This window comes from Adiantum capillus-veneris, chromosome 8 (assembly GCF_014529385.1).
Source record: "Adiantum capillus-veneris isolate H3 chromosome 8, ASM1452938v2, whole genome shotgun sequence".
NCBI classification, from domain to species: Eukaryota; Viridiplantae; Streptophyta; class Polypodiopsida; order Polypodiales; family Pteridaceae; genus Adiantum; species Adiantum capillus-veneris.
Genome location: NC_140938.1, coordinates 113313779 through 113323976, shown reverse-complemented (window position 1 = coordinate 113323976; position 10198 = coordinate 113313779).

Genomic DNA, 10198 nt, shown 5'->3' with positions numbered 1-10198 from the left:
GACCTCACCACCTCCCGCTTGAGACCCGCACTCCCTATCCAGCCCGCATGTCGCGTTTGCTTGTAATGCATGCGAGTACAATACTATAAAACACTGCCCCCCCCCTTGTTGCGTGGATCCGACGGCCTAAAGCCCCCTTGTCTCGCCAATCGCGTTCCCCGTCGTTGATCCCTCGAGTGACACCCCGTGTCACTTATAAACGAGGGTTGCTTAGGGTAAATGTCCCAAGTTAAGGACATCGAATTGGGAATCTCTCTCATCTAAGTGAAGACTCGTCAAATATGGTGTTTGCGGATGTATCTAATAGCTGAGGACATTCGCTCTCTCGCAATGTAAGTGTTTTTGCGTTCGGTGCAGCACAGAAGCAACGCGATAGCTCGTTTCATTATTCCGTGTAAAAAAAAGATGCCCCCATAGGCGGAAACACCCTGGTCCTGGTGATTGTGACGCCCACTATAAGGAGAAAGGATAGCGGCGCACGATATTTGAACCCAACATCCGGCAAATCACTTGACGCCATCTCATATAAACCGTCCTACCACTCAACACTTGATGTCCTCCAAGGGGAGCCCTGACATTCTTGATCTTTGTCCTTAGATTAGGACATGTTTGCTTATTGGGGCATTTACCCTATTGATAGGCAATTTCCCCGTTTCTAATGTGAACTATCCCTTTTAGAAAAAACTAATTAAATTTCGCTAACATAACATAAAAATTTTGACATTTGTAAAGCAAGTGTACTTGTCAATAGTCAATTTTGAGCTGAGTCGCACCTCAAAGGGTCCGCACATGATGGAATTTTTTGTCGTAACGTCTCAAAAATGCTAAGTTGGCAATAAAACTCCTCCGGCTATGGCTATTCCCTCATAGTACGATTCATCATGCAGTTAGCCGATGCATCCCTACTTTCTCTCAACCGTTGGCCAAATGTGAGAGAAAGTCCTCTACTTTCTGAAGGTCCGTGTGTGGCACAAAGCATTGGCAGTAGCTTCCAGGAAAAGCCGATCACCGTTTTCAGCTACTGCTTCTAGCTCATGTGTGCACCCTTTCATGCAAGTGGAGGGAGTGGAGTGGAGTGAAGGGGTTTACCATCTTAACAGAATGTGCATTTTGCTCCTAAAATGTAGAAACCTTGCTACAGTTTCACTAGCGCGACAAAAAAGGTAGGGGTTATTTTATTTTTCAGCAAAAGAAATCATCTCTATGTTTCTCAAATATATCTCACTAATGATAATGAGAACTCAATACCTCATATCAATATTCGCACACAAAAAAAGTAATCTCTCACCGTGTTGTCCCGGGACGCGACCTCTTTCATGCCAAAACCCTTTCATGTTTCTCAAATATATCTCACTAATGATAATGAGAACTCAATACCTCATATCAATATTCGCACACAAAAAAAGTAATCTCTCACCGTGTTGCCCCTGGACGCGACCTCTTTCATGCCAAAACCCTTTCGTCACCCCGCTGGCCCCACTCACACTCTGTGTAACTCAGCTCTACTAGCGATGATGGTGACTCCATTGAAAAAAAAGTAAGCCAAGTATAATAGGGCCAAAAATCTTATTTTTCTAAGTCCTTTATGATGCTTCTCATCAAATGCAGTCTTATCCTCAGTAACTCTTTTAATGTGAAAGTGTGATGTGGGCAAGATTGAATGTAGGGATAGATTTTGAATTCACATAGGCAAAGAAACTAGTTTATTTGAATTCAAATTTTTCCTCCAAAATGAAATTTGAAATCTAGTGAGTGATAATATATCATGGAACATATCTACGAAAAGATCTCGGCATGTAGATCACATATCTATCTCTGCTCAAATCCAAGATCATATGTAGCAGCTATGTAAGGGAAAAAAATCAATTCTACACCTTTTTTTGGGGGAAAAGTGCATCCTTTGAGCACTCTTAAACCTCTCTTGCACACCCACCATTCTTGCACACATGGCGTGTGCCTATTCATCAAAACGTCAATCATCTTCATAATCTCAAGGAAAATAAACAAGTCATCCTAGATCCCATCCTCTTCCTACCGGGCTGTTATTAATGCATGCAAAGATAGAGATTAGAGATCTTGTGGGATAGGGAGAAGAGCAAAAAAGAAACACAAGCATTAAGTACAATCTCCCCCCATGCAAAAGTGAGCTTCTTCCTTCTCCATATATTTAATTTATGGATAAATATTCAATCTCATAAGAGATACATTCCACTTTGGATAACGCTAGAAACCATCCACAAACTTCGTTTTCAATAGAAATATAACTTACCCAATAATAATTGGTTCATGCCATCTGCATACACAATTTATACTTCAAGTCATTGCCAATGCCTCTTGCATTGAGGCCGCTAGAAGTGGATGCAAAGGTAGAGATGAGAGATCTTGTGGGATAGAGAGAAGAGAAGAAAAGAAACATAAGCATTAAGTACAACCTCTCATCATGTAAAAGAGAGCTTCTTGCTTATCCGTATATTTAATTTATGGATAAATATTTAATCTCATAAGAGATACAATCCACTTTGGATAAAACCGAAAACTATCCACAAACTCCCTTTTCAATAGAAATATAACTTACTCAATAATGATTGGTTCATGCCTTCTGCATACACGATTTAGACTTCAAGCCATTCATTGGGGAGGCCTTTTGCACCTAGCCACTCATTGATCTGCTAATCAATCATTTCCATATTATCTTCATTATATTATCAATAAAATCAATTTCACATAAACAATAGACAATTCTTCCAATATCATTTCCATTACATACCCCTAGATGAAAAGAGAATTGTCATCAATTGTTATCACCAAACTACCAGCATTGGTGATGGCTAGCCACTCATAGAATGGTTTACTGATTGGTGTTGCTTAAACTCAAAATTTACATCAATGGGCATGCTACCTAAACTGGCACTATGGTTATTCGATCCCTAAATTGACAAATCTACAGTAGTGAAAGCTAAGTTGGTGAATCTGTACCAAAAAGGGGAATTCTCTTTACATTAGAAAATATGTGAACCTAGCTGTGTGATAGGTAAGTATCAAGTAGTGGTAGTGCAGACTTAGCGTTGCTGCTGATATCCACTGGCATTCTTCCAAGGAGTAATTTCTTTTTTGCCTAAATTATATCTTTTGTATTGATTTTCCATATGAATAGTGGTTTGGTCATGGTCAAGCATTGTTTTGGGAATTATATTTTCTTCATAATCTTCAACAAAAGGAGACCATCTATGATAATTGCTACCTCTGTGATCATCTACAGTCTAATGGAAGAAGTTACATGTTGTGACATGTTTTTTCAAAATGGTATGGGCCCCGGGGAGGTCACCTAATAAAAATGTAACCTATCATGTAAGTTCAACAAAAGGGTATTTAAAGTTCTTAAAACTTACATAAGTATATATACAGAAGGGCATTATTTTTTCAAATTTGAAAAAAACTTAAAAATTTTAAAAGAAAAGGATACATTATATTCCTAACAAAATTCACAGATAAGGGGTTTTACAAACATGTCTTGAATGCCCGCGATATGGTAGTTTTACACATAGTGAACCCCCCGAGGTATGGGCCACCCCAAATAATTTGAGAGATTTTTTTTTAGTGCTTTTGGACCCTTTGTATGTAAATGAATCATGCTTGTACAAAGTTTACAAAGGTGGCGTGTTTTAGAGATATTAGCTATCTCTATGCATGTAGGCCAATTGTGCGGGATAGATAGTTTTGTTGTTTTTGTACAAAGAAGTGTCGAGACTTCAAAGAGTCAGTGCACTAAAAATATGAAGAAATTTTGAGTTTTTATTAACTTGGGGTCGTGAGTCAAGTGGGATTTTCAGTTATGAAGAAGAAAGCTTGTGTTGTTGTTATAGCCTGCAATGGTACATGGGGGTTATGTTGTGGAGGTGCCCATGTGTGTGCGCAAGGGTCTGGACCCTTGATTGGGGAGTGTGTCTTTGGTGATGGAAGTTGCATGAATTGGGGCTCTCTTATATGAGTGTGTTCGTGACTCAGGTTTGGCAATAAAGTCCCTTTGTTATTGTTGTGAATGGGAGAGTGTTTCTCCATGTTCACCGTGTTCTTTTTTTTCTTTTTGGGCTAAATATCATGAGTTTTTTCATAGATCTTGATTGACACGGTTTTTGATGCGTTTATGTGCATGGGGGGAGCGGCCATGGAGCCCCATCTCGCATATGCAAGGGTTGAAGAGATGGTGTGAGGTTATGGTAAGATAGTTGAGTGTAGGCAGGGTTTTGTGTATACAAGTGTGAGCAAATTATTGAGGCTCACATTTTCTTATAAGAGATAATTTTATCATCCTTATATATCTTGTGAGTATGGAGGTGTTATAGAGGCATGTAAGTTGTAACATGATACCACATTTGCATTATTCATTTCCTCAATGTAAGTTTTCCTCAACCTTCTACTTGTAAGTTTTTGACATGAATTCTCCAAGGTTTACACGTGCATATGGTGAAGACCCAAGAAGTTTCTTGTGATAGGTACAACTTCAATGTCTACTGATAGGGAATGATTGTGAAGCAGAATGGTTGTGTGTTTCTTCTCTTGCTTGAAGTTGATGTGTTTATGTTGTGCAAGAACCTAAATGATGAGGATAAGAGTTTTTGATCACTCTTGGAAGTAGTCTTTCCTCAAAGATATGTAGCGATTATAATTCTAAATGAGGCATGATCAAAGGTGAAGAGCTTAACTATGCATGGAGATGAGTTTGTTTCTTGGTTTTAAAAGAGATTTATTGATGTGTGGAAAAGTGTGTAAAGCATGCAAAGTAATGAAAATGAAGAAGTTATGTGGTACACACATGCAATTTGAGACGTTGGAAATTTTGATATGCAAGTTGAAATCTACCTTTAGATCATATGTGGCATTGAAGAATCCAAACAGCATTAAAGAAGAATTACAGGATTGCATACAAAAAAAGAGAGGAAGATAAGGCTTATGGTGGAAAGTTTGGATGTAGCACCACCAAAGATAGAGGATGTGCAATTGGTTGATTTATCGTATGTGGTTATGCATTTGAAAAGTGACTTGCTATTGAGAAAGCAACAAATCATGCAAATATGTAATAGCATGTGACCGCGTGGAAGAAAATAACATACATGCAGTGAAATGCATATGATGTAGACATAAATGTTTCTATGGGTTTTCTTCTTGACAATGGAGATGCTGATTTTTGTGCTTTTGAAAATGGTTTGAATCTTGTGGGTGAGAGTATTGTTGATGTGGAGGAGGGCTATGTGTCTATGTGTGGTTTGCTTGATGAAGATGCTACAAAAGTGAAGCTGTGGAAGCATATGCTATAATTGAAGATCAAGATGTGATATCTTTAGAATATTCTCTTGAGTATGAGATTTCTGAATTTTATTTCTCTCATGGTTTAGATGAATTTCATGATATCAACGTTGCAATGCATGTAGACTTTGTCTCAATGTAGGATGTTTGATGAGATGTCTATAGATTCCACTCATCCCATGGATGGTTGCACTAAAAATTCTCTTATGGAATCTTATATTGAGCTTTATGTTTCTAATTTTCATATAACATTAATATGGATCCTATGGTTATGCATAAGACTATGGTTTGAAAATGATGTTGCCACTTATGGCTTGCTTAATGATATGCCTCTAATTGTTGATCATGTGGATGTTTGTGGCATAGATGGTTCTGTAAAATCTCATATTGAGATTAAAATTACTCATTTGGATGCTTTGAATGTTGATTTTTAGTCCACATTTATGTAAGAAGTTATGTTCTTTGATGATGGTATATCTATTGGCGACTTGTTTGGGAGCTACTTATTGTTGCAATCTCTAATGTTAAGCAAGAGAGAGTTTTAGAGGAATTTATGAAGATAATAAAAGGGTTTTTGCTTTGTAAATTTTACTGAGATGGATCTTCTTATGCTTTGTGTTAATGTCTTTGATTTGCTAACTGATTTGTATGATGGAAGATGGAATGCCTAATCGTCTCAAGTATGAAGGGCAAGCCAAAGCCTCTTTTCATGGTTTGGTAAAAAAAGATACCTTGAATGTCTTGATTGGACTATTTATGGTGGAGAATATAGAATATGTGATGGAAAGGCCAAAAATCAATGATCTTTATAAATTGAAGCATGAGGAGTTTTTCATGGAGTCTATGAAAATTTATATGTATGACAAAGGGAAGATACATATGTTTTATGGCAAGAGCATATGGGCATTTGCTTCAATGGGATAAGCTCTTGGTGTGTAAAGTGTATGATTATTGAATGTGAAATGGAGGTGTTTGGTGAGAGAATTCACGTTTTTAATCTCCCTTTGTATATAGTGATGCTTTTGTGGGATGAAAAATGTCTAGAATGATGCTACAGTGTGTACATGCAACACTTAAAAGTGTTCCATGATGAAGTGTTCCATGTTTGTTGGGGGGGCAATATGTGGTGTGTCTTTGAGAAATGATATGGGCCACTGTAAAGACTTTGAGAGATGTTTATTTTGGTTCTTTTGGACCCCTTGTATGTAAATAAAGCATGCTTGTATAAATTTTACAAAGGTGGTGTGTATGGCAATTGTCTCTACACATGCGGACTAGTTGTGCAGGGAACATAGTTTTTTTATTTTTGTATACAAAAGTGTCAAAACTTCAAAGAGTGAGTAAGTGCATTAAAAATGTGAATAAAACTGAAGTTTTTATCAGCTTGGGGTTGTGAGTGAAGAGGGACTTTCAGTTGTGAAGAAGAAAGCATGTGTTGCTACAACCTGCAGTCGTACTACATGGGGGTTGTGTAGTGGAGGTGTGTGTGTGTGTATGTAGCTGTTTTACCATAAATAATATGACATAATTGAACTTTTTACATTCAAAACATAGCTAGCTTTAGAACAAATGAAATGATAAGTACAAAAACAACTCAGTCTTAGAATTATTTTTGTATAGTGTTTGTAAGAATGAAGCCTCATTCCAGTTAAACAAAGTAGGAGAAGAACTTCCCAAGTAGTAAGATAATGTGTAATCCAGTGTAGGACAACTTTCCAAAGCTAAAGAAAACCTTCCAAGGCAAGATGGAGTCCTTACCTGCATCCATCCAAACAAGACAATAGATATGTTAGCTTTGGATGTGTTTTACACGTATCAATGGACTATACCAGTTGTTATCCATGTCGATCTTACAAAATTTTTTCAACTTTTTACAAGCTCAGACCATAGTAAATGTTTTATTTAAAAAGGAACCCAAAGATTTTATAGAAGAATTTCACATCATTCTGATTAGAAGGCCATCACCCCTTCCAATCCAAGTGTCATAATCCCCCCTTTTTCTTTAATCACACATATCATCTTTTAATGAAGGTACCAATTAGTGCAATAAGTTTTTACTTTTTTTTATATTAAAAATTTATTTAAATAGTTCCAATCCAGCCATAGGCTAGTTCAATGATTGTTTTTTTAAGTATGGCAAGGTAATTCGGCCCATCGTGTTATCAGAACTCACCAATTTTGTGGGTATACTTACCTCCTACCGCCTTATGCCCAGCCAAGGTGACAAGAAACCCTTGCTAAAACTAAATAAGAACACGAATTTTCCCTCCTTTTTCAAAAGAAACTCTTGTGTTATATAATATGCAATTCCTAATGTGAGAAAAAACAGGAAATCCTTGTAGTATTTTCATTATGACGGGTTATAGCCATTCAACTAGTACCCAAAAAGGATGGTGTTACAAAAGAACAATCTGATACCCATAAGCAGCAGGTTCAATCCCTACTTCCACCATAATTAATAAGATCATAAAGTCTAAGTAACAATCGAAAGGTAGTGCATTTCCAAGGAACAGTCTCACAGAAGCTGCAGTAATGCCGACCTCCCATATTATACTGATGCAAAAAGCATTGTGAAATGGTAAACCATCTTTATGTTCAAAAAATTCCTCCTAAGCAACAATCAACGGTAACCAAGAAATGCCCAAGTAAACGGGAACACTAAACACTAGCGAGTCAGCAGAAAGAGCAAAAAGTACTGCCATTTCTATTGATAAAGCAGCCATGTTTTAGAAAAAGTAACAGCGTGCTACCTGGCCCCAATATAATTTCATTATTGGTGTATGGAGGATAGAGCAACACCCCCTTTTTAAGCTTACCATCAATAAGATTACAAACAGTTAAACCAGTCATAGGGTAAAAAGTCATGCAGTACGGTACCAGGTAGCCAGCCAACCTGCAACAGAATTAGTATGCCTGAAGGAAATGCCTGTTTACACCGGATACTAGGGTTAAAGCCCATAGCCAACATAGTGGTCAAAACACCATCTAGTAAAAAAACCAGTTTTTTAATCAACGATAGTAGGTAGTGAACCATCAGAGCTTAACGCGTCAAGGAGAACACCTAAAGTTGGGATTAAAACCTTGCAGGAGAATATAACCAAAAGTTTCCTACCACACTTGTGTAAAAAAACCCTTTCAGAGTGACATGCTTTCGCAGCTCAACCAAATAGCCATAAAATATGTGCAAAAAACCATAAAATCACAGATGCCGACCTGTGTCCTTGGGTTGAGAGATCCATGCTTCGACGCAATGGAGATACAGATACACAAAAACACAGTCACTTTCTCTATGCAAACAAGCAGAGTACAAACAAAGCTAAGTGAGGGGCAGAGATGCTCCCTCGCCTTTTAAATAGAGGGTGGAGGTAGGTCACCATAACTGCATATCATGCAGTTTCCCAAGCGTGGAGAGATCTCTAGCAGAGGTGGTGAGGCCGCCTGCAAGGTGTAATGAAGAGGCAACCAAGAGCTCTCACGGCCGGGTTCTACCCGATGTAATACCTACTGTGTAGTCACTTATGTAGTGAGAAGGGCTATGTCCCACGGTAATGCACATAGGTGGTAGGATTTAGTAGAGCCCCAGGAGCTTAGGCAAGCTCGGGAATATATTCAAGGAGGGTGGTATAGTTTGCGTGTGTGTGTGTGTCAATTAGCCAAGGAAAAAAATACCTCCACCACAGTAGACCTTTAGTAATCCTGAAGGGCCGAGTCCCATAGTGGAGCCTCAACATACCGAATTTTTAATAGGGGTGAGTGACAAATAGGTTAGGGATTTTTTAAGTATCACAGTGTATGTGTGTGTGTGCGCGCGCGTGCGCGTGGACGCGCCCGTGATTGCCTATATCCTTGATTGAAGAGTGTGTCTCTCATCAAGAACACCATTAAAATGGGTGGTAAAATCTACCCTTTCAGTCTCTCTTCTTGTTTTTTGGTGATGGAAGCTACATGAAGTGGAACTTGCTTGTACATGTGTGTTTATGTTGAGCGGAGGACCACACCTATACATTTTTGCTCACACTCATGTTTTTGTAAACACTTATTGTAATGAATGTCATGGAGCCGATTCATTGTAATTAGCGGGACTCAATTGAGTTTCCAGCTTGTATTCCCCAAGTAGTTTCACCTGCTTATGTAATTAGATTAGAGATGTTTTCACACCTCCAAGGCTGAGGTATACGAGCCAATTTTTGTAAACCTAAGGAAACAATTTTGAATTATTAATCGGGGTGAGTTTTTGAGTGCCGTGACTATGTCTGAGAGAGAGAGAGAGAGAGAGAGAGAGAGAGAGAGAGAGAGAGAGAGAGAGAGAGAGAGAGAGAGAGAGAGAGAGAGTCTATCCTCTTGCTATGGGAGCTACGGAGCCACCATTGGAGAAGCGACACTGCCATTGTGTTAGCAACGGCGAGAGCTACACACTGATACAAAGTGTGCACGCATTCAGCTTCTAAGCAAGGTGAGGTCCCACGAGCTTCTATGTGAGTTTTCTCCCTACCTGTGTGTCAAAATTGAGCGTGCCATATATCTATAGAACCGCAGCGAGTAGAGCTACACATTAGTACCATCGGAGTCGAGATTCGGTCACCTGTATTTTTTGGCGTGTCTTCATACGCGTTTACCGCATGGAGTGGTTACAGGTTGAGATTGTATTGTAGATTCATAGGGTATTGTCCTTACCTAGTGTAGAGACCCCCCTTTGAGTTTGAGGCTGATTCGATGACTCTAGATTATGTTTCGGATAGCATTTGTTCGTAGTACGGATTTCAATCACTTGTGTATTTGAGAACTTAGATTTGATTTCCTTGGTAGTGATTGTCATTAGAAGGTCGAGTAGGTGATTTGACACCCACCTATTTGTTTCCATGCGCCTGCGGGTCAAGCTCCGTTCTCGTCTGAC